General features: G+C 38.0%; 1 protein-coding gene across 5 annotated transcripts in view; it reads right to left on the reverse strand.

Annotated features, from left to right (window-relative positions):
- Positions 1 to 26,290, reverse strand: part of LOC124162409 (protein goliath-like) — a 321,197-nt gene that overhangs the window by 143,509 nt on the left and 151,398 nt on the right. The window lies entirely within an intron of this gene.

Genomic DNA, 26,290 nt, shown 5'->3' on the forward strand with positions numbered 1-26,290 from the left:
TGATGTTTAAATTGTTTTTTGTCATTTTATGCATATTTGTATTTATTTTGGCGTTTTGGAGTTGAGGGCGCTATCGTGATGGGGAGTAAACAGGGGATTGTTAGCGAGAGAGTATTTTGTATGGAGGGGATGAAATAAAGCGCTTAAGAGTATAAGTGATTATTATTGTCTGAGAAGAAAAAAAGGCAGCGACATCACAGTTGCTATGAAAAGGCTAGCGAATAGGAGAGCGGAATGGAGAGCTACTTCAAACCAATCTTATGATTGTTGACTACTGGTGATAATGATGAGTTGTTTATTGTGATATTTAATGATCTGTTTGATGCTCCACGAGAATTATAGAGCCAAAAAAAATAAATTTGATTTGAAATTTCAATTTAGGTGTCGAAAAGGAAAGTTTCAACCTGGTTCGCTAAATCACAAAGCAAAATTAACGCCATAACAAAGCACTCACCGCGTGACGCTCAGCCTTTATAACCTTTCAAACCCTTTACCCGACACAATGCTCTGTAATTATTGCATTCCTCTCCTGGACGTCATATACATGAGAGTGGGTGGGTAAGCAGTAATATGCACTCATCATTTCCGACTGTTAATACGGGAGGGACTCGTGATAATTAAATGCAAATGGCTTCGGAACACGAGAGGAGGTTGAGATAAGGGGGTGAAGGTCGATACGCTCCCTCAAGGTTTCCGCACACCCCTTTATAAGGCCCCTGGCCACCTGTTGCCGGGGACATCTCGGGGAGCGACAGACAGACAGGGGTGGCTCCGTGAAACACAGGCGACAGGGGTGGCCCCGTTGCGAGGCCACGTCGACACCAGAACTAACATGAAAGTACGTAACTCCATCCTGGATTTAATCCTCTAACGGTTTTCACAATACTCCTTTTTTGTCAAATAAATTTCCGGACTTAAGTGCGTAATTACTCATTAGTGATATGCACAAAGCGTATAATAAGTTGTAACATAAGACTTACGATGATATGAGGGCACGGGACGAAACAAGAGAAGTTCGAAATGAGGATGTGAAATAGAACGGAAACGGTGATAGGGAGAGGAATGACAAAGTGCTAAAAATACTGGGCTAGGAGAGAAATATCTATATCTACATAATACCCTGTAAGCCATCTCGAGGGTGCTTGGCAGCGGGTGATTATACAGCAACATGCAATCCGTTACGTCTTCGTAGTCATCGTAAAAACATGGCATAACACATGAACATTCCTGCAGGCGGTGTAAACTCTCACCGATCACGCATTGCTCTGTTAGAGATGACGCCAACTATGTAAAAAAAATTCAAACTTATTAAAGCGGTAAATATCCATGCAACTGCAACTATACCTTTCGTGACTTTTGCGAACACCTCATCTCAGAATCTGTTTAGTACCTTCAGCCTATATTTCGTTCTTTACTAAATTAACGACTTCCATCCTAACTCATTTAGCAATGCACTCAAAATGCTCTGTTTATTATATATATTATCTGTTTATGTGTATATACTAGCTGACCACCCGGCGTTGCTCGCGAAGGTAAGTACCCAGAGAGGCGGGAAACTTGAGTTGATGGCAGGTTTTTTAGGTTTACGAACAAAGCATGGTAGACATATGTAACAGCAAACAATGGAAAACATATGGTCTACCAAGCAAGTGCAGTTATTAATTACATTAATGGCCCATATGTCACTATCCCTGATAGTCCTAAGAAAGAATGGCATTTAATCTCTCGTTTTTGCAGCTTTTTTATTTTACCTCACTCTCGGGATCTCTTCCACCATGATACGACGTAAATGAGATATGCTTTTCATGCACTCTGTGAACACCTCCTCTCGGAATGTGTTCAGTAGGTTCAGCCTATATTTCATTCTTCTTTCAAGTGCCGAGTCTCAGCCGAACTCATGTGCATGCTACTGTTCATTAACAATGAAACGGAGTAGGCCTCATTGTGAATTGAAAAGGGAAATCCATGTTGGGAGTGACAAGCCAGGATAATTCTTAAATGCAGCATGTAAACCAACCTTACACGGTATAAAACTTAAATAATGCATTCGACTAAGACTAAATAATATATAGAATTAGTGACAAGTGAATAAAATAGGATATCAAGTAAGCAACACTAACGTCGACTAGAGCCATGATTTGTCACCGAGTAGTATTATTTATAGCCAGCAGAAAAAGGAAAAAAACTTTTAAGTTTTATATGTCTTCACAATTTAAGGTAAAGCTTGATATCCATTAAATTGAGCAACATCCAGATAGCCAAAGTATCAGTATCACAACAATTATTATTCACTGTGGTTTATAACGTTACAAAGGGATTATGGCTTGGTATAAGCTGTGCACCGGATATATTCCGAAAAAAAAATATGATGCAAGTAATTTAAATATATCACAGATCGATTATTCTTACCGCCTTTGTTTACCTTTCAATAAACATTTCTTTGTTCGATTACCGATCCTAGCTTCCACTTATTAATAACCATTCTGGCCAGTCATTTTTGACGCTCTAACTTCACTCCACATCTTTCTACAATACCACCTCACAAATCCTATGAATTTAAGTTCCTTTCTGGATGAGAAGTGGATAAAAAGAGCCAAAGGAGCTCATTAAACGGTGTATCAGTAAATATTACTCTCGACGAAAAACTAAATCAATATCTCTTTCGCCTCAAGCTCAACTTTGCGGAAGTTCACTTTTATCATTAATGAAATGAAAAACTTTGTTGAATTCCACCAATTTATTTTTAGGCACGAGTAGTGTCAACCTAAGGTACCCGAGGATGACGCCGCAGCGTCGAAACTATTCGTGCCTAAAAATAAATTGATGGAATACAACAAAGATTTTCATTTCATTAAAGACAACTTATCATTCACAAATTTAATAAAAAGAAGAAGCGATTTCACTCAAAAAAAAATAAATAAATAAACTCGGCAAATGAGGATTTTCTGAATTGTACCATCAATTTCCGGAAGAAAACTTTTTAACGAGGGCATAGATATTTGCGATGGCTTCAGACATAATTTCATGCCCTAATACGTAACTATAATTGATTAAAAATAATCTCGAATTATAATTTATGATGAGGCCTTAATGAATTCAACGTTTAAAAAAAAACTTTCGTACTCAAGTTCAGGCATTGATTAGCCAGTCAGCGAGGGGGTTGAGGGCTCTAAGTGGATGCGATAGGCAAGTGTTGTGAGGAGTATGGCATGAGAATCAATAACAACAAGGTTATGGGGTTTCGTAAAGCATCACGAGCTAAGGATGTGAGAATCGAGTTAAAAGTAGGTAGCGAAAAAGTTGAGCAGGTAGAGCAATTCAACTATTTGGGCAACGCTTCAGAGGAAAACGGACACAGCAGTGAAGACATGAAGAGGAGAATTGCGTTAGTAAAGGAGGCGTTAAAAACAGGAATGAGCTTCTGAGAGGATCGTTATGTAAGAGTTAAAAGAAAAGGCTAGTGAAGGGTCTGAATTGGAGGTTAATCCGCTTTACGGTGCGGAAACATGGACCCTCAGGAAAGAGGATGAGAAAAGACTGGAGGCGATCAAGATGTGGACTTTGAGTGGACAGAGAGTAACTATTGTAAGAACGACGAGGCATTGGACAATGGGTGAGGAGAGGCAGCTTCTAGATGAGAAAAAGAATAGACAGATGGTACTTATGGATAGAGCGAGTACTAAGCGGGAAGTGGGTGCTGAAAACACTGTTAGAGGGTAGAATTTTGAGAAAACGACGGAGAGGAAGGAAGAGAATAAGATTTTTAAATACATATAATGAAAGGGAGTGGCCCATATTGTGACTCGAAGAGGGAGGTACATTAAGGAAGGAAAGGCAACCAAAATGCTGCGTAGAGGGAATACGAGAGATGCCAAGACCCCACATAGTCTCTACAATAGATAGATCCGTGGTCCATCATATAATGACCTGCAAAATAGCAAAACAAATTATTTACTCGAGAAGTGGGAGTGGAGAAAAATGGAGAAGGTAAAGTGGACGGAGAGGAGGAACGTAATAGTGCTGCAAACGGTGAGTAAGGTGAGGAAAGAGGTACACGCAGATGTTCGAGAAACTGAAGTTGATATACGAAAATAATGCAGAGACACAAAAAGGGCAGCTCCTACTGGATTATACGCAAAGAAAATAAAGTACTCTATGGATACCTTCCTTATTTGGTAGAATACTAAAATAATAACCTCTAATATAAGAAAATTATTTAAAAAATTGGCGAATCTTAGTCAATCTCTCTTACCAACTAAAATGATACTCACCATAGCCTTGAACATGCCTTTATTACGGATAACCAACATAGCGTTCGCCTTTATCGTATCTCTTTTCCTTAATAATTCAAGCGCACCTCGTGATGCAAAATGCTTGTGAGAATAATACCAAGGAGTTCAAGAGGAAGAATACAAGAGGGTAAAACGGTCCGACGATAACGAAATGTGTTCGTTAATGGATAAAAAGCGTGGAGAAGGAACTGGTAATTGTGGAAGAGAGAGGAGAGCCAGAAAAAGATTCCGAGGTCCGAGAGGGAAATAATTGGAAACCGTCTGAGTGGGCAATTAGGGGCCAGCTGGATCTTAATGAGGTCTCGACGCGCTGCCACGTCCTCGCAATGTTTTTCCCTTGTTTTCTCCTCATTTCAATGATTAATTCGACCACTATGGAAGGTAAGGGACGCGCGTGGCCAAGAATGTGAAAGAATGATAGACGGAATAAGAGGTATACTTCGCAAAAAGAGTTAGGATAGGCGTGGATGTAGGGACGATAGGAAATGATGTAAAAGTTCAGTTCAAACTGCGGATCTGGAATATTTTTTGAAACTGACCACATGGGGTCAATTCCAGAAGTGATATCTCAGATTCTATTCTTAAAAACACAATACTAATATAAATAATATTATATATTTAAACCCACTTCCGACCTCAGGTAATGGTATTGGAAAGAACAACTGCGTTTGAATATGGGGATTAGGTAGAATTATGAGTTGTATCCAGACAATTCCAGGTAATCTATATACTATAAAACCAACTTCCGAACACTGACTGACTGATTCATACATATTTTCGGAGTGAACTAGACGGGATGCGACCAAAAGTCATAGACCCCCTCTAAACTTGTCAAAGCCCTAGGAAAATTGCTTTAAAAAATTTGAAAATTGTTTTGAAAAAGCTTTAAACTTTCTATTTGTTACAGCCTCCTCTATCCCTCTACTTTTTGGGTTCATATGAGGGTAAAAAAAATCGTTTTTCCAAAATGTTGTTTCTTGAATCTGGACCACATGATTCGTCGAGAAACCAATTTTCACTGGAGCCGAGCCGGGCCAATAATTTCACTTTGCCAAGATTCGAACCCAGATTTCCCGTTTGCCGATCGGGCGTGTTATCCAGTTAGCTAAATCATTAACTGGCCAAAACTCGTGTAAAAATCATGTAACCGTAAATTTAACTGGTTATAAAGCCTTACCGGCAATCGGGAAAACCGGTTTCGAATCCCGGATAAGCCAAATATTTTTTCATGGCGAACTTCAACCTTGGTTTCTATAAAAAAAGAGCACCTTTAAGTTTGTAAAAGTTCCAGCATTGGATGCACCATTCGTTGATTGGAGAAGAGTGTGGAGTGGGAATGGGGGCCACGCGATGCCCGCTATGGATCTATAACACGGGTCGACCGCCGCCGTCGGAGGCTGGAGAGACGGCTCCATTGCGATCCAAGGGTGCGAGGCCCGCGGTCGGGAGAGAACTCGGCTGAACCGATTTCGCATATGGGGCAAATGCAAAGAATCCGACAGAAAGATTCGCGTCGCTCCGTCACAATGCCCTATGTTTCAATCTTTTTACACTTAATCAATAGTAACTTTGTTAACTTATAATTTTATTTGTTGATTGAAAATGGAACTTCTATTTATTTTTATGTAACTTCTTTGCATGTAATATCCTGAGCAACTTGACAATGTATTTAACTGCATATATTTCATGTTTGACGAGGGGTTAGATGGAAGATGGGACTCTCTATTGCCAATCTCGCCCAATAAAGACGTTTATTATTACTATTATTATGTATTCTTCTCCATCTCCTTGGCCCTCCCGTTCCTGTGGTTCTTTCCTCAATGCCGTCCTTTTAAATTTATGTCTAGAATCCTCCTTCCACCCCTGGGTTTTCGCTTCCATGAAAGGTAGCTGCATTTTGCACCCATAAAAATTAAAATCCACAAAAACACCTGGAAAGTGGCGCTCAAAGCGTGCTGAAAACTAGGTCGATTGCTATAATCAATACTGTGGTATCATACAAAGTGATTTTCATTTACCATGATGAAGGTGAATCTCCCGTTAAATTAATGTCATTTATCAACTGATTGAGGCGTGATATAGTGGTAGTTTAATTTCGACATATTATAATGAAAGGTAGCTACACATTTCCACAATAATATAATGCGTACGACGCGTTTCGGCTCAAAGAGCCATTATGTAGCACAAGACATAGTAGTATATTGAGAACATCACATTTATACCTTTGAGGAAGGGATGGGGGGGATTTGACAATTTTGAGAAAGAGGTTGGAAACAGGCGCACAGTGGGGAGACTGACAAAATGTACTACTAAAGAGATACTGGAAAACCCAGGAGTAAAAGGAGAAGTCTAGCCATAACTGTAGAAAGACGACACTGGGGAAAGTATCATAAAAACGGGAAGGCCAAAGGGTTCTACATGTTTCCCACCCCTTCCTCAACATGTAACATATTGTAAGCATGAATGTTGTGAATAAGTTTGGCTGAAATGGGTGAGGGATTTCATCAAATATGTAATAATCCTGATGCGCAGTTTTCCGTGGCGTTGTCTATATGATGTCTCCATGTTTCTGGGTTTCACCGCGTGGATTTTCTCTGTGACGACGCGTTTCGGCTCAAAGAGCCATTATGTAGTACAAGACATAGTAGTATATTGAGAACATCAGCATCCAGCATGAAAAATTGGCGCCAAAACTGAACTATATAAGTCACCAAAAATTGAATCCCGACATCGACCTGAAGACGCCGGTTGGAATACCGGAGAAACTGTCGTCACAAAGAAAACCCACGCGGTGAAACCCAGAAACATGGAGACATCATGTAATAATCCTTGCAAAAATTGATTGCACCAGTAAACGGCACTTCATTTAAGATGAAACATTAAATGTGATGTTCTCATATACTACAATGTCTTGTACCACATGATGGATCTGTTAGTCGAAACGCGTCGTACGCATTAAATTATTGTAGATAAGTGCGGCTACCTTTCACTTCAATATGTCGAACTTAAACTACCACTACGTCACGCATGAATCGGTTGATAAATGACACGGAAGATTCACCATAATGATGATAAATGAAAATAACTTTTAACGAAACCACATAACTGATTATTGCAATCGACGCTTTGAGCGCCATTTTCCATTTTGTGGATTTTAATTTTTGTGGGTTTGAGCCGGGGAGATGGGGAAGGATATGGAAGAAGTGAGAGATGACATAGGATTTATTACATACGGTGAGGGGCCCCTCCCAATATTTGATCACTTCTTAAACAAATACCTTTTAGTAATGCAATCAATTTTTATGAGCATCATTGTGTCTCTCAAAGTCCCTCCCCGATTCCATAAACACCTTATCACGAAATACATACTGACAACATTATTCTGTTTCGAAGGTTATTCTCATCTCTCATCCATGAGGTAGTGTAAATTGAGCGAGCCACCGCTCAAATACTCACATTTCACGTATCTAAATTCAATCATCGTCCCAAAAATGACGGTGACGGTAGGTAATAGATAACGGTAGATCAGATCATGTGCATAAAATAAGAGAGATAGAATGTAGAACAGATAGATTAAGAATGTCGTTTTCTCCACGATGAATGAGAGCCTATAGTGGCAGCGTAACAGAGAACTTACAATTAGATTAGATGACATGTAGTGCAGCCTGCTAACTTATGTATTCCATAATACATGTTTTTGAATGTTCTTAGTTTCTTTTCTCAGTTTCTTAGTTTCTTTTCTCAAAAATTAAAATTCACAAAAACACCACATTTAATGTGTGATCATAAATGAAGTACCTTTTACTAATGCAATCAATTTTCCGAGGAACATTATTTTTTAAATCCCTCCCCCATTTCTAGCAGCATATTTTGTGTGTTCTAACTTTATTGGCAGATTAACTTAATGCATGCTGCATGCTGGTGACTGATCACCCCCTACAAACACCGTAAACGTGGCTCGCAGGGTATTGGGTAGAAATAGAATAAGTACTCTATAGCACATAAAACACGAGGGAATCGACTTTAAGTGTGATATCAATACGAAAATTTACTTCAAAGAAGAAGCTAAAAATGAATCAACCTTTGGCCTCCGTTGAGGAGTTCAACACAAATACAGGAGGCTGCGATGATGCAACGAACGACGCAAAAAAGAGCTATTCACGCCATCAACCTCGTGACTCGTCTTAAATTTAATATGATTAGGGCTACATTTACACAGCTTCATTTGTTTACCTCAGTTAGATAAATACAAATTTGAAGGAGGAAGAAAAAGACTTTCAAGTTCATCGGTGTTTTTGTTTGCTTGTCTTCTGTTTTCAAACAGCGGCACATGTGGTATCTAACGTGGGGCTTCCGAATATATGTATCATGATCCACTTAACAGGGATAATCAGCATTGATTTTCAAACACATAGGAAAAGCAAGGAATATACCCACAGAACACGAAGTTAAGGCACCAATATGCTTAGGGAAAGGTATCATGAAAACAGAGTTTCAACAAGCCTAACGTTCCATAAAATATTTCTCGGTCATGAATAGAGATACACGCACCGTATTAGTAGGAACAATAGGTACATATTTCTTAGATTATGGAGAAATGAATGTGCTCCCATTTTAATTCCCATACTTAAAAAAAGAGAAAAACTACCACCAACAGATTACGAATTCATATTAAATTACTAATTGTAATAACTATATACACATAATATCCCGCTGGCCCCCTAAAAGGCGTGTGGCAGGGGGTGTTAGGACACCAGCCGTTTACAAATAAAAAGGAAGTGCTCAAAGGAAATTACGACTACCATTTATTAAAGTCCTTTATGGTTCGGGGGAAAAACGAATTCCCATATCTACCCGTTCGGCAAAACATCTCTCTCAATATATCGCTTCTGTCGTACCTGGAAATATAGTAAGACTCTAATATTATGTTCTCCGTGTCGCTCTAAAAGATATCCATTCTAAATTGTTCATGCAAACTAGGCCTAGCGCCTCGTTGAAACTCAGCATGAATATACTCTCTAGTTTTTTCTCTGCTGGAATTAAAATCAAAATAATCTCCTCCTTCAAACAGGAAAGTAAAACATAAATTATCTTCTCAAAAATCTGCCCTGCTTCATGAAAAGTTTTACAGTAATTCCAGGACTACATTTCTCTGGACTCTTTAAAAAAAATTACTCACACCGAGCGGTAATCACATACTTATATCCTTAAAAAAAAATGAGTAAGCACTCGAGTTAGGGAAAGAGGGGTTTAAACCTGCACTTGAGGACTCGATAAATAGGATGCCGCAAATGCATCAGAATTGAAAACGTTTTTATCTGGCTTAGAGTGTCGACTGCGGAGCAGAGGAAATAAAAAAAGTCCTTTAACAGCTTGTACTGCACCACGACGACGAACTGCACTTGATGAACTTGAACTTTCAGAAGAGAAAAAAAACACATAACACCGCGATGAATGGAAGAGACTGACCTACCCAACGGAAGACAAGAAAAAAGATAAGAGGGCCGCATAGGACGAATGGAAGTGAAAATAAAATGAGACGTATGGGAAGGTTTTTTGGGACTCCAGAGCGACGCTGGCCTAATTCCATGTTGCGGAGCACGAGAGGCTGCCTCTCTGCGACACGAGGAATAGGGTCAATACGCCCGGGGAGACGAAATTGGAGGAAAAGTCGACGATTGAGGGAGAACACATTGCAGAGATCTCATACACAGGACCAGACTAGGCAATGAACACAAACACATACTTGTGCCACACGCTCATAAGTACATACATCGGAAGACTTTTTTTTTTATTCCCATACCACCGAAAACAGCTCACATTGGCCTTTTACCTCGAAGTTTTCAAAAATATTACATTGGCACGGGCATGAACAACCACGTCCTGGATAGGTGCAACCTACCTAAGCGAGACTCGAACCTGCGACCTCTTATTTGGTAGGCGAGGACTTCACCCCTTCGCCATCGAGGCCGGCAATTTGTGATTCACCCTCAGGGTGGCCATTAAATATATTATTACCTGAAATTATATAGATTTTCAAGGGTTTCTAGATAATTTTAATAAGTATACAAATATATCCGTTTCCATCTCTAAACAGTAATTTATATTCAAACTTCCTTCTTCCATTAACTCCTATTAAAAAAAAGTTCTCACTATAATTATCGTTTTCTTCATCCCTCATCTATTTCACGCACCCATCATAAATTTTTCCTTACTCTTCTCACAACTCAATGAATCCTACCATTCTTTGTTTGTTATTTGATAATACTGTTGAGTATTATTTTACACATTGTTGTCTAAGTTTCGTTTAATATTTGCCAGTTATTTTCTTTGTTATTATGTGTCCTCGGTGATTGATCTTGTGCTGATTTTTGACCGAATTAAATAAATAAATATTTAAATTTTACAGAATATTATTCTTTACTAGCGATGAAAGTATGATACCGCTGGGGTAATGATAAATCCTAGAGCAGAATGGTTGAAATTGAAATAAGTATCGAAAGATGTTTAAATTTTCGAATAAATATCGAAAGATGAAATTTATGGAGCACCATCTGAATTACACGTTCGGGAATTTGATGTAAAAATACGCAATTAAGATGGATAAGAGTAAAATCAAAAATGGACTTTAAAAGCCAAGATGATTTTTTCTAATACATATTTTAACAGCTAAGATAAGTTAACAGTTTTTTAAATATTCCTTGAAATAAATTCAATAATTTCACGAAAATGTGCATTTCAAGACGAGGTGAAAATTTCATGAAGTACGTTAGGGGATTACTGTTTCGCTCCTTATGATTATGATTTCGATTCTAGCTTCCAAAAACTAAAGACGATAAAATGAAACGTTGCCACTAATGACTTTCTTCTATCTTTGTTAATTTTTTGAAAATAATGCATAGTAATTTAGGAAATATATAATTTTGGACGAGAGAATAAAATTACTGCCTAAGCATTTATTCAAATAATTGTCAACGTTCACCAAGGCTGAAGGCAGATCGCTAAGAAGGGATCTGCAAACTTTGGTTGTTTCGCTTGCCATGATACAATTCCATATAAAGCACTATTCGTGTGTACAAAGTGTACGCTAAGTAATGAGACTGAGTCTTCTGTGTTCGTTCTGGCAACTTTGAGGACGTGGAACGTGGAGGGTTCACAGGTAAAAATCTGATACGCGGCCAGTAAAAGAGCGGTTATACACGTTAGAGTTGTCAGTCTGTAGACATTTTTTGTGAGAAATGTTTTTTCAGCGCGTTCTAAAAATGAGCTAAATCAATTTCGAACAACGTTGTCAAATCATGGTTTCCATCAATCAGTTTTTGACCAGTAAAAACATTTCTGTGGCTCCTCAGCCTCATTCAATAGGGTGGTTTCCTATTATTTTTTTATTGCCTAAATCGAAAGATTATTACTCCTGGAGTACGTATTTCGCGCTTTTAGATTTTTAAATGACGATATCTATTTTTCGCGATTAAATGAAAAGTGAAAAATTTCAAGCGCGCAAAAACGCGACGCGTAAGTAGGAAAGTCCGTGCGACGCATTTCTGGTTCCCCCTCTCTCCTTGTGAAGTGACCTTGATCGAGGCTCTGAGCGCTGATAGGACGCAGGATGCTAGCGGATAGCTGAGTACCTTGCTGAATGGTAGCGCTTGGCTTAAAAAAGGTTTATTAATACCTTATCAAACGAAGAAAACTTTCCGACCTTAGCCAGTTTTAATAGGTGATTATTAAGACATGTTTCCCTGAGCTCTGTGCCTCATGCATGCATCGGTAACCTCAGACGATGTATAACTCCTATCCTCTCGTGTAGAAACTAGGTCCCTGTGACGTCACGCGGAGTGGAATCGTATGGGCGCCAATCTGGCCTTTTTCAAATGAGGATAAAATTTGACCCTTGCCATTCGTCTAAACCGGTATTTCAAAAACCAAATAATTTGTGTATTATGAATACACTAATGGTGGCTAACGAATCGCAATCAATGCCTATCGTTTTCTTTGATGAAGGAAACTACCCTATTGGCTTGAGTCCATGTGACTTAGTAATGTTTCCAAGATTGAAAAATCATCTCAATAGACATCATTTTGGGACATTGGAGAATATTCGAACAGCCGTAACTGACCAGGTGAAGGCTATTTCCGTATCCAAATTCAAGCACAGCGATGAGGAATGGAAGAATCGTCTCCACTGCTGTGTGACTTTTGAAGGTAGTTGCCTTGAAGGAGACAGTGTGAAATTGTAATTTAATTTGAATTAAAAAATGGAAAAAATCAGTCTCATTACTTTATTTACACGCCTTATATACCGAGCTGGCGTTAAAGAAAATTAAAAGAAATAACAAGGCATTCAGACGCAGATTCCCAGATTGGATAATTTTATCGCAGCTGAATTCTCACACACTCTTCTCTCTCAAATTTTAGAATCGATTTATCCCCTACTAGATATTGTCCGACATCAACCGCTGCATCTCATACGGGGTTGAACGCCATATAAAAATGTGGCACGTACAAGCCAGCACGGTCAATAGAATTCATAAAGCCCCAGGTCATAATAATGCAAAAAAAAAGAGTATTAGATAGGAAGCAGAGAAGATGGCACCAAAAGGAAGAGCTCAGTAGCCAGTCCAAAAGCTTCCAGGAAGGAGATGTGATGATGACAGCGCGGAGATGAGATCGAGTGTCACTCATCTCCGTCCCGACATGGTCGTTTTTAATTATGAATACCAATTTACCAGGCGCTTCACTTGAAGATGAATTTGTCCCGTTTGACGAAGACAAATTGCTGATTTTTTCACTTGTAACATTGAGGAAATGAGAAGAATTATATAAAAAACCATGGAAATATTCGAAAGCTCGAGATCGCGGGAGAAAGAAAATATCGCTCGTTTTCATCTCGTCTCAAATAGGAAGGATCCCGTTTGACGATCCCATGGGCTTAGTTCAAATCCTTTAAAGTTAGGCAAAAGTCAACGAAGAGGGAAATGAATATACCCCTTATATTTTGAGGGTTGCAATGGATGAATAGTGCCTTGGTCGCATGCTGTTCGATTCTACTTTATAACCCCCATAATTTCTAATAACCACTCACATACAAAGACAAACTTATTCCTCAAAATGTACAAACAAATGCCTTTCCTACATCAATTTAATTCTCATGAAAATCGAATAATGCCTTCATAAATACTGAAAATGTACCAGGATAAATAAATAAAATACACCTGGCTAGAGAGCGCTAAAAATATTACTCTGTATTGAATAATTCCCTATATATGCAAAGCTTACTCTGATACTGAAACGATTATCGTTCTTGAATTGGCAAGCCTTTTCTTTTCTTTGGAAATTCAAGGATGGAGTATTTATCATCGATATCCAATAAATTTAACAAATTGGTAAGTTAATTGAAAAAATATTTTAACATGTAAACTACAAACCTGATTTATAATTATTTTTTTAACTTTGAACTCCACTTCTAAACATTTAACGCAGTTGATTTATATTTATTAAATGTAATTTACATCCAAACGAGGAAGGAAAATTCAAAGGCGTGATGAAAATCGCTCGTTTTGATCACGTCTCAAATTGGATCCCGTTTGATGATCCCAAGGGCTTCGCTCAAATCCTTTAACTTTAGTCAAACGCCAACGACGGAATGGGCTTTTTCCTCGCTTAAGTTATGATATAACTATGTATCCACGTTTGAGTCTAGAATTCCCTTGGATACTTTACATGATTCAATGTTTTTTTTTTTCAAATTTCAATTAATTTCGAAAATTTTGAGCCCCCAAAAATCATGAAGTTTTTACGCCATGACGTTAAAATCATATAAATTACGCCTACGAAAATTACGCAGATATCTACGCTATGCCCTCACTTAGCAAGACCCAGTTCAAGGTGAATTACTACCACTTTTACACCCTGAAAGCCACCACTCTTCGACTCGTCGCAGGCGTTTGTGATACAATGTTGAAATACGTATGCAGTACTTGAAAATTATCTATAATATGTATTAGACCTCTGAATCTCATAGAGAAAATATAAAGTAGTTAAAATAGTTCCAGTTTCTGATTACTAAAACCCAGATATTTTTCCAATCACGTTACTATTATTTAATTTTTTTCTTCTTATCTTGACCTCGTTTAATTCATGGTAAAATAGTTCTCGGAGTATAGGTCAATGTTGACCCATACTAAAACGAATATCGTTCTTGAATTGGCAAGCCTTTTCTTTTCTTTGGAAATTCAATAATAGAATAATTATCATCGATATCCAAAAAGTTTAAAAAATATTAAAGTCATTGAAAAGACATTTTAACATGTAAACTGCAAACCTGATTTAACGTCCTTTTTACGCCTTTTTAACGTCTCTCGGAGTATAGGTCAGTGTTGACCTATACTCCAAGAGAACTATTTTACCATGTTACCATTATTACTTTAAATGTTTTTAATTTTGGGTTTTTTAAACTTTTCTTTAAAGATTTGAATGCTAACTTTTCTTTCTCAAATGCTTTCAATTTACGAGAATCGTAGATTCAACGCGAAGGTACACCACGTGTTAGTCCAATCAGGCATATTTCCTCACATCGTCCTAAATATTGTTTCCCTGGGTGGATCAAGGACGGAATTCACAAGGAAAAAGCCAATTGGCCGCGCCGCGGTGAAAATAACGGTGACGCGGGAAGATTCGGGCAGTGGATGATTTCAGAGCAGGAGAGTGTTTCAAGAGGGAATATGACGTGTGGGGAGCCAATGTCCGCCCGCCCACCCGGACAAGCAAGCACCATTACTCACCCGACACCGCATTCGTGCGGCTTTCGCAACCCTCGAAGACGACTGACAAGCATATTCCTCGCGTCACCACGATGAACAAACAACGTAAAAGGATACTCTTCCGAGGGAAATATCTGTTTTAATCATCCTCTTGGCACACAACCATTCGGAGTCGCTATTAACCGTTAAGTGGTCGCGTCAGGCCAATACGGGTGTAGAAAAAATTTTTCACAAAAACTTTAACCCCGAATAGCTGATGCCAGAATGAACCAATATTTAATGATTTTTAGGTTGAAAACATACCATTTTTAAAGTGCAGAAACTCAATCTCAAGTTCTCTGTCTAGCCGCGAGTTTGCACTGTTGCCGGATACTCTGGACAACTCAAGACTTCAAATGCTCTACTAGCAGGAGATCGAAATTTATCCAAGGCATCCGGCAACAGGGCAAACTCGCAGCCAATCGGTGCGCTTGGCTCAAACTTTCGGTAGCTTAAAAATGGTGCGTTTTTTAACTACACATCAACAATCACCAGTAAGTTTGGTTTCTGCTGCCGTCAGCTATCCTGGGCTAAAATTTCGTAACACAATTTTCTCCACCCGGTGCGACCCGGGAGATTTTTTTGATGAATAAAACTTACAATCTGTTAAATATTTTAGCAATTTGCGTACCATGCAACCTCACGACGAACTCTTTCTTTCCATGCCATTTTAGTGTCCCTATATATGCATTATGTATCATTATTTAACGTTTTGACTCGTCGAGAGCGTAAGGGATATAATTTTGATACACGAATACAGTACTCGCAAATGACCCATAAAAGAGAAGGAGAAACAGGCACACAGCTATAGATCGGTCATTCTGTTCAAACGCACACATTACTCGGGAAGTAACAGATGACTAAATTATCATGCCGCATGAATAGCAGTAGTTCCAATCCTAAATATCTAAGAAATTTAACTCTCCGATCTTAAATGAGTCCTGCTGTACATTGTTCTCTTTAATGGAAACGGTTCGCTTCACTTTACTGGCACACATTTCCTCATTCCTTGGGGAATATAAACCAGAAAGAATGCCTTGATTATTGCGGAATACCTCGCAGCACTATCACATCATATCTGCATAGCTGCATTACGTGGAATAGACGTATTAAAAAAAACTTCTCTTAAAAACTAAGTTCCGTTGATTGCTTTAAAAAAATATTTTGGCCCACACCTTTCATATGAGATAAAAAAGACACTTTTTAGGGAAATGAGAGTTCTCAAAAGTATGCCACGGAGAGATTTGAAATCCAAAAAATGCTCTTGAATGAATCTCTGGGAATTGGAAGGCTTCGCTCAAAAATGGGGCGCTTTAATTAACTCCTATATGATGACCTCTTCGAAATGGGAGAAGCGGAATACTGCGGTGGTGGGACACTTCACAGACAGTTTCCTATTCTTCCTGCGAAACCCGCGCAGAATACTCGCACATGCAAGGTACTTAGACGCAACACTCGACGCCGCATGGCATTAGAGATACTCTCATAAAAGAAAGACAACGGTGGCGAAAACCCACGATTCTTCAGTGGACACAATGAAATTTAAAAATAAAAAAAAATTAAAAATTTAATCTCAAAACGTTATTTAAAATCTCTAAATAAACCTTACCATACCTCTTTCATGGTATGAGATGCGTATATTTTGTTACCCATCGCTCCCAGTAATTCACTAGGTAGCCCAATAAATAAATGTCAAAAGGATCTTGTTAGGAAACTTTTGGTGCGTTTTTAATTTATACTACTCTGTTTCCTTCACGCAATCTTATGTTTTTTGCGGCGTGAAAACAGATTATAGGTTTTTAACTAAATTTTCCATGCAGGAATCCAAAAAATGCAATAGGACCAAAATTGCGGAATTAAAGCTTTATTACATCTCGGAAGCTCTCAGCTGTTCACATCTAACATTTTAGCTGAAATAAACCTCATTATATAGCCCTGTCAATGTATTTACACAAATTTTCTGTTGTATATGAATGAGGAAATTCAAAATCACGATTATACTTAAACGGAAAAAAAAAATTTCATTCATCAGCTTATACTAAGAATTTACATAAAAATAAGAAAAATTTTCTACATCTATTTTCCAGTCAGGTTAATATGGTACCCGACCGTTTTCCCGAATCGTTTTTTCCGACGACCTTTTTCCCGAAAGAATTTTTTCCCGAATCGTAACGCGTACTCTTTCCCGAAAGCTTTTTTCCCGAAACCCTTTTCTCCGAAACATTTTTTACCGAACACCTTATTTCCCGATTGTATAAAAATGAGTTCATATTTTTCATAACCAAATATATTCATACACAAGATACATCATTTTTTTAGAAAATTATATTGTGCGCGATAGCTCTAAGAAATTCAAGAAAATTCCTATTGTTCTTGTAATCTTCATATTCTTCTACAACCGATTTCAGCCTCTCGTGCATGTCGTACCATTTCTTTTTTGGCTTGCCCTTGATACTTTTCCCAACACTTAATTCAATCAAGGCAATCTCTGCGTCAACTTGTTCTTTCTGCAGCTCTTTTACAGATGAGTATAAATCCGGGTGGTTTTTCCCGACTAGTAACGTAAAGCGGTTATTCCAACCTTCAGATGCATTATTTGTTGTTGCATAACCTGCTTTTGTAGCTTCATGTTGATTCCATAGACTAGTAGGATATCGAGGAGGAACACCGCGTCGTCTGCCAACAGCTTTTACACCAATAACGTATGTTTCTTGAAAATATTTCATAATTGGCTCAAGTCTGGGAATATTTTTATCCGCGTACTTTCTCAGAAGCTCGAAGTTGTTTCAACGTCTTCAATTGGAACAAATGCTAAAGCTGCCATCATATGAACTGTCATTTTGAGGGTTCTATCTGTTGGGTCATTATAAGGGACTTGGAGTCCCACTTGTTGAATTTTACGATAAATAGCTTGTTTTTAATAGAATCGGGAAATAAGGTGTTCGGTAAAAATGTTTCGGAGAAAAGGGTTTCGGGAAAAAAGCTTTCGGGAAAAAGGTTATTCGGGAAAAATGGATTCGGAAAAAAAAATCGGGAAAAAGGTCGTCGGAAAAAACGATTCGGGAAAAAGGTAGGGAATCGGTTAATATAGTTTCACAATGTGTTAAAATAAACTTTTACAGTATTAGAAGAATTTCGAATAAAAGCATGTTCCTACCACTGAATAATAATAATATGGGTAAAGATAATGATATACCTTATATAAAAAGCATTACACCATTAAAATGGTATTTTTTAAATGAGATATACGTAAATTTGAAGAATTTAAAATAAAAACATATGAAATGAAATAAGTTCCATAATTAGAATATCTTAAGTGGACCACAAACTGATTCTCACACATAATCAAGTCTATAAAACCAGTTAATCATCAAATTATAGAATTAATTACTAAAACTTTAAAATTATTAAAGACTGTTTATTAGAAAAACATAATATTCAACTTCAAATTACACCTGATTCTCAACAATAAAAATGATGCAGCATTAGATTTTTTTAAGATGAGGACACTTTAATTTGAATGCAAAACTAAAGACTACTCATGAACGATGGGGATTACAATAAGAAACAGGAAAAATATGGAGCGCAATGCATGTTTAGATGGTCAGAAAACACAATATACTCTTCCTTGGCAAAGCAAAACATCGAAACATTGGGTAATACAAGAGAAAAACTACCATAAGATTAACGGGAAATACGTCAGCTGGCCTTGTTATACCAATCAAAAAGTGGTACACAAAACAAAAATAAACTGTCATCCAACGATGGCATCAAATCTTCCTTTTTTGCTTGATGAAAATGGCGCTTCAAAGCCCCCTTCACCGACTTATCTATAACAAGAAACTTTATAACGCAACCAAGGTTGGCGAATATGAGGAAGGATATAAAGTTCATCATCATCCCAGAATAGTTTGCCAAAAACTGGTGCAAGGGTGGGAAATGCCGTTTCAGAACTCGAAAAAAAGCATGTTTTACAGCTTGACTAAACGGTATTACTGTAATTTTAAATATTCACCGACTTATCTATAACAAGAAACTTTATCGCAACCACGGTTGGCGATTATGAGGAAAGATGTAAAGTACATCTTCATCCCAGAATAGTTTGCCAAAAACTGGTGCAAGGCTGGGAAATGTCGTTTCAGAGCTCGAAAAAAAAGCATGTTTAACAGCTTGACTACACGGTATTACTTGAATTTTAAATATTCACCGACTTAACTATAACAAGAAACTTTATCGCAACCAAGGTTGGCGAATATGAGGAAAGATATAAAGTTCATCTTCATCCCAGAATAGTTTGCCAAAAACTGGTGCAAGGCTGGGAAATGCCGTTTCAGAACTCGAAAAAAAAGCATGTTTAACAGCTTGACTAAACGGTATTACTGTAATTTTATAGTCGCAAATGCACTTTACTGTAAAAAAAAAGAAACCTAATGTATGAAATACTGACACGGTATTACTTTGATTTCTAGGTTATAAAATAAATACAAAAATTATCAAGGATGCATTTAGAAAACACAACTGAACCATAACGGCGCGCGAGTCTATACGAGGATATAAAACCTCTGTTATCGGTGACTAACAGATTCTATGGCGGAATTATCGATTGATTGGCGTGACTCTCAGACCATACCACGCTGTGAGACTAAAGCTAAAATTATCGTAAATGTAAATGCACTCTACACTTAGCGATAAGTAGCATTTATGTCTCAAAATCCATTCAATAATATCCTTGTATTGATCAACATAAAGGCAGAAGCAGCGGTCGAAGCAAGGGAATTTTATTATTGAACTGAAACGTTAGGTCGTTCGCCGAGCCATATCCAAGAGTAACCTTTGATTTTTGTCACAGCCATAATCCCCACAGTAACTGCTAAGAAGCGATCTTATTTATTAAAAATCAATAAGGCAAAATAAATGAATTTCAATACACCCGCTGCAAAATGTTAATGGGTAGAGGGAGAATATTATTTAAATTGAAGTGATAGCATTTTGAAGGTGTCGTTACAATCAGAAATTCAATAATCTACGCATCATTTCCCTTTTAAATGGCAGCTTTATTAATGTAGGAAATAATGATATGCTCTGAGGAAAGTACTTCCATTCAATTTCTACTGTGTAATTAATATTAGATTAGAGGAAAAGTAAACTCTCATGCCAACATATCTTGGTCAGACAGATATGTCACAATCCAACCCAATCGTATAAAATTGTAGCCCAGGATTACGACATTTTAATGAAATTGCACGGAAAGATACAGCGCCAGCTCGTGGCCCTATGGAATGATTTTTTAAATTTTCACAGAAAAAAGAAAGGACACAATCTTGGGCAAAAAAGTCATTACGACGAGAAAGGTAGACACGAAGGCGAGATTGACGTTGAAGAAAAGACTTGAAGATTGCAAGACCTAGATGTAAACTTCAATGAAGTGGCAGACAGGAAATAGGTCCCTGAACTGTGACAGTGTAACTAGAATAGAGCCAAGAACGGGGCTGGGCGCAGGACATAGACCCACAGCCGGCTATAGGGTGAAATTTGAATTGAATTGAAGGAGGGGTAGTTGCTATTTCGCACCCGTCAGTCCACACCACGAATGCGCCTCAGTAATATGGGGTCCAGCCCAAAATGATTTAATCTCTCATCTATAAGTGCTCCGGTCCACCCTTTGCAGATTGAATAAAGAAAATGTCTTTGTATCAAGCCATTGTACTCCTTATTTTTGCTGTTTTATTGAATTTTTTCTTATTTTATTATAATAAGTAAAAAATATTAAAACCAGTACAGCCGCTCTTGATTTACAAATGGTTTAGCTAAACTGTTCATTGATTATTAGGCAGTACGAAGTTTGCTGGGTCAGCTAGTCTTTATATGAATTAGGACGAGAACTGCTAAGGACTAGGAGACTAACAAGGGTGTAAGAGAGTCTTAAGTCCGGATCTAAGTATTCGATCAAATATTTTAGTATTATAGTCCATCGACAGCTGTCCTAGAATCACCAAACATATAGGGTTATGTAACCAATAGTTTAAACGAAAAATGCATTTAAATGTTCACAGGTCAAATGTTTTTCCCTTTAAAGAACTCTTAAATGATTTAAGTGCCGTGGCTAGGATACGGTGGATACCGTGTGCGATAAGCAAACCAATTTCTCTCGATGGATTCTCTTCAACGGCATTTTTTCGTCGTTTCTTTCTCTTTATTTTCTTTTAGAGAAGCATATTATTATTGTTATTATTGAAATATTATACCGTTTAAGGTAGGTTTTCATGGAGTACTTATGAAGAATTCCGTGAGCCTCCCCTTCCACTGATTAACCAATATTTTCATGATTTTCACTGACAATTTTATTTTTTTGCGTGGAATTTTTTATGCACATGCGGCACCTGATGTTTTCGCATTTTTTCACACGGAAGCCTCTTTTGAATTTTGCATATTGTAAGTGCAACCCTTAAGATTGCTCGAGCAATTAGAAACAGACATCTTTCAGTGAGTCGCAAGGAAAATCACCTCAACACTTCACCATCTCAACTCTTTTGCATCATTCAGTTCCGACAGAAACATAAGAAAGATGTTTTTCCGAAATTACGGTAATAGGAATTCGATTTGACCTGGAACAATAAACGACGTTAATAAATGCGAGGTGGAACTCAATAGCCAAATCATTCCAATGGGCACTTATTTTGTAAACGGCAGGTGTCCGAACACCCTCCCCACGCCGATTGTCTTCTTAGTGGGGTAGGATGTATGCGTAATTGTATGTATAAGAACTTACTGGCCGGAAGTGATAAATCATGCCTTTGATAACGAAAGACAAAAGAAAGCAAGGTGTGTCGGGTCTAAAGGGAGACCGCAGAGTTTTGCGTGGAATTCTGAGTGGCATATTATGCAAATGGTGTTCGCAGGACTATGAGAAGTAGTAAGAAAATCGTGTTTATTATATTCATGACCGCGGATGAAAAAAATCATTGATGTTCCTCAGATGAGAACAAAGTTTCTCGCACGCAGAGGCGAATGAATAAAGGAATCGGCAAATATGAGTTAGGAAGAGAATATAGGTAGCTACTGATGGATACCTGGGCTAGTTCGCCATTTTTTTGATACTGAAGATTTGGATAGAGTTGGGAAGAAAATAAAGAGACACATGCTTACCCGTTTTTTTATCCATCGCCCACATCTCTAGCTATGAATACTCTCCCTTCGCTAAAAGTACATTTAAGTGGAATGTACTAATATGGAGATAAAGAACTATCGTTTAACATGAATGCAAACGATTTTGGACTCCGTTGCCATACATGCCGTAGCAGGCAATTAATTTTACCGAAATTAGCGTTTTTTCGTGGCCAATATTGAAGCTTGATAAATGAGAAATTGAAAATAGTGACTCTTATTTTAAGTATCGATGTTTTTTCTTCGGCATTAAGCATCAAAATGTTACAGGGTTAGAACAGTAGATTCCTCAGACGAATCCGCCCAAACGTCTGCAGCGTAGTTTTTATCCTAGGTATCCGGGAGCCTTAAGCTGCTGTTCCCTTGGCGCCTTTAGTTAAGAGCTGGTTAATCTCGACGCTCCCCTCATCCCTCCCGATCCTCCCTTCACGGCGCAAATGACCTTAGCTGTCGGTCGCCTCCTCCAAATACCATATCAAAAAATGCGAAGCAGGTCACCTAGCTCCTCACCTAGCTGCTTCTCGATCCCCTGAATTTTCCAAAAGTGGTTCCTTGCTGTTTTCACTCTTGCGGACGATTCCTCATCACAAAACACGGTTCTCCTTAAACGAATAGATCAACCATAATTGAATGGGTGAGAAACCAAGGCGTACAAGTGAATTCCTTTTTCTACACGGTCTTAGGCACAAAAATTAGGCAAAGAAATCAGTTATATGTTTAGTAGTGCATTTGATTTTCCACTAGACTCCAGCACAGAACAGTCTCTCACTCGTATTCCTTGGCAACCAATTTTTTATGCATTTCTTCTGCCAATTTACTTAACCTAACTCTGTTGAGAATAAAAGCATGCACCCCTTGGCTTCTCAACCGCTAAATTGTAATTGAAGTCGACAATTCATGAAAAGAGGGCGACAAGTTTCACGTTTCCTTTCATCAAACTTACTAAAGAATGGCTGATTGGAGAAGATTTTTCGCCATATTCCACCTTTCCCTTCCATCTCCCGAATTCTTTCATTGAATTGCGATTTTGGGTTCTGAGTGAACAATCCCATCCATAGCGCCTGTAATGGTAGAGACGTGTACGTCTAGGATGATCTCGTATGTACGGAGAGGGTCCAAATTAACGACATTTGGGATAGGACATCACCTTGCCGGCAACCCTGGCCTTGACTGAGGGCAGTCGGCGTCACTCCGGCGCCTGAATGGAAATACCCTGCAATCCCCACCCCTTAGACAAACACAGTTCGGAATAATTTGGCAGAAGGAAAAAGGGCCATTTCGGAGAATGGGAGCCGTGCGAAAATATTCAGCAGCTTGAGACACATTAGGTGGGCAAATATTAAAAAAAAAAACGTTGCCTTCACATTGAACTGGATCGGAGGACTTCAAGATTGTAGTTTTCTGGAAATATGATTGTCATATACATTCCAGTATGATGCCATTGAACGCAAAACAAACACCCAAAGCAAATTAATACTCTCCTACAACGAATAATTTCCCGAATAAATGTAAAAATATGTGTAAATCAAACCGTACGTACAAGCGCATTGTAGCGTTTTGTACAGTACTTGGTAATGACTCCTTAGCGTCGAAACGCGTCGTACCAAATAAAAACTTCAGTGAAAATTTACAGAGGTCGTTTATCTTCCTTCTCATTACCCCGTAAATTTCGGATCGTTTTACTGTCAGCCAAGTGACTTATGCTCATCTATATATACATAATACCCTGCACGCCACAGAAGTGTTTCGCAGGGGGTGAAACATCGTCAGCATACACCAGAGGATTAAAATTTACTTCCACTAACATGCACTACGCGTCAAGTACTCTACATATAAAAAAATAATCTACTATTTCGCAAACTTTATGGTGCTGTTGACTGGTTTCGACGGCTATAATGTCATTCTCATGACAAACAGCAAAACTACCAGCGTAATAGTTGAGAATGACTCTATAGTCATCGAAACTAGTAGACAGCACTATGAAGTTTGTGGAACTGTACTGTTTTTTTGTTCTACCATGAATATCTCCTCGTTCCACCAAGTCACGCCAAAATCAGTTAATTTCATATATACTATAGTTTCATAATCTACTATGATTTCATAATCTACTATGAAGCTAGAACATAAAAAAAATGCTGTTAGAAATACATACTAAGAAAATTCAGAAACATGCATTAAGGAATAAATAAGCTCGTAAGCTACATTACCAGTCAACTACGTCCATTTAAATGCGCGGTGAAAGATAGCACATTTAGGGGCCAAAGTGGACAATCTTCAACATTCGTGGTTCACGGTAAAAGTACAGGCAGTTGAAGGGAAAAATCTGAGAGGCGAGAGTGCGAAGGAATATTTCCATTTCTGCCTTCTCTCCTTTGATGGGCATTGCCCCGATATCACGTGACACAAATAGCTGGTAATAATCATATTTACACCCCTCCGTCGAGCACGAAAATAAGACTTGAGAATGGTGAGTATACGGAATGAATGAGACGGCATGGTACAGACTGCTACGACCAAGGCAGGACTACGGAGGACAACCAAGTAGCACGGTTTCACAACAAGGTTAAGTCTGATTCGCACCTCTAATTAATGGACCAAGCAAATAATAATCATGATAGCAAATAATTAATGGTATGATAAACGAATATTCTGTATGAAGAGAATTTAGAAAAGCCGAAATGTGTCAAGGGCACATGTGCTATGACTGCAACGATAATAGTAGAAAAACAAAGCCATGGCAACTACGTATTATCACAAAGTATAGGTATACCCTGTCGTATTACATAGCTATATTTTTTCCCAACATGAAGAAAAATGAGAGAAAAATGAAAATGTTTCTTTATGCTGTCCGTCACGGTGCTAAACCTTAATTTTTCTTAGGAGATTTTTTGGGATTGAATCCACTGGAATAAAAACTCATTACCTCTTGTCAGCGTTTCACGTGCACATTTTTTCATCGTTAGTGCTTGATATTTATACATAAAAAACTGGGTTTTGTGCAACATGTTATGACATTGAAGAAAAATTCATTGCATCTAAACCATGTCAAAGTAGCCTCCAGCTAAAGTTAAATTGATATACCGTGGAAATAACATTCATCATTATTAAGCCTAACTTTTATTGAGTTGATTGATTTTATTTGATTGTTCCTTAAGCCAAATTTATAGAAGCAGTTCTATTTGTATCACAAAATGCTACCCTCTTAAATATTATGAAATGAATTTCGTCATTTATTTTTTGCCAAGTAGGGCCAGATTATTGGGCTTTTCCATCAGGTTTTTTTTAACAGAACATCTGAATGAGCAAAACCGGATTGCGAATGAAACCAAGTTCCAATTGTAACTGGTTCGCACCAGAGCAAGCCAGGTACAGATCATATAGCTTCACGTTGAATATATGACGGGAGTTTCGAGACGTTTGGAGATTCGAAAAACTCAAGAAAGTGATAAATAGCTCGAAAAACACCACTTAACCATTATAAAAAGTTTTAAGTTACGAAATTAGTATTAAAAAATGTTTTAGCAGAGACATTATCGATCTTGCGAGGAATAACCTTCCCGCTATTCAATCTTCACACTTATGATACCCAAAGTATTAGTAATAAAAACTATCATTAGTCCTCATTTCAGCCAAGCTTATGAAAAAATGGAAAGAGAAATAAAAACTAGCCAGTGGAAAGTGTATGTTACCTTTTCAACGATTGGAGAAATGTTTCAAAAAATGTTAAACGAAAAGGTAGGGGCATGTTCGTGATTTTTATCGCTCCATATAGCTTAATGGCCTACCAATGGCCAAGCACTAAAACAGAATTATTCATCCCTGAAATCCCACTGTTTTTTATACCATTAATGCAAATAAAAAGGTTTGCACGTGGAAGAGAGCTCTTCATGTATATTGAAGCGCGCGATTTTAATTAAATTGAAACGTATCCAAGCAACCAAATACAAACTAGGGACCGACTCAAAATTTGGCCCACTAATTAGTGAATGATAAAATAGCATTTCCTCTGAAACCAATTAAAGCTGTAAAAAT

The sequence above is a fragment of the Ischnura elegans genome, chromosome 7 (assembly GCF_921293095.1).
Source record: "Ischnura elegans chromosome 7, ioIscEleg1.1, whole genome shotgun sequence".
Lineage (NCBI taxonomy): Eukaryota > Metazoa > Arthropoda > Insecta > Odonata > Coenagrionidae > Ischnura > Ischnura elegans.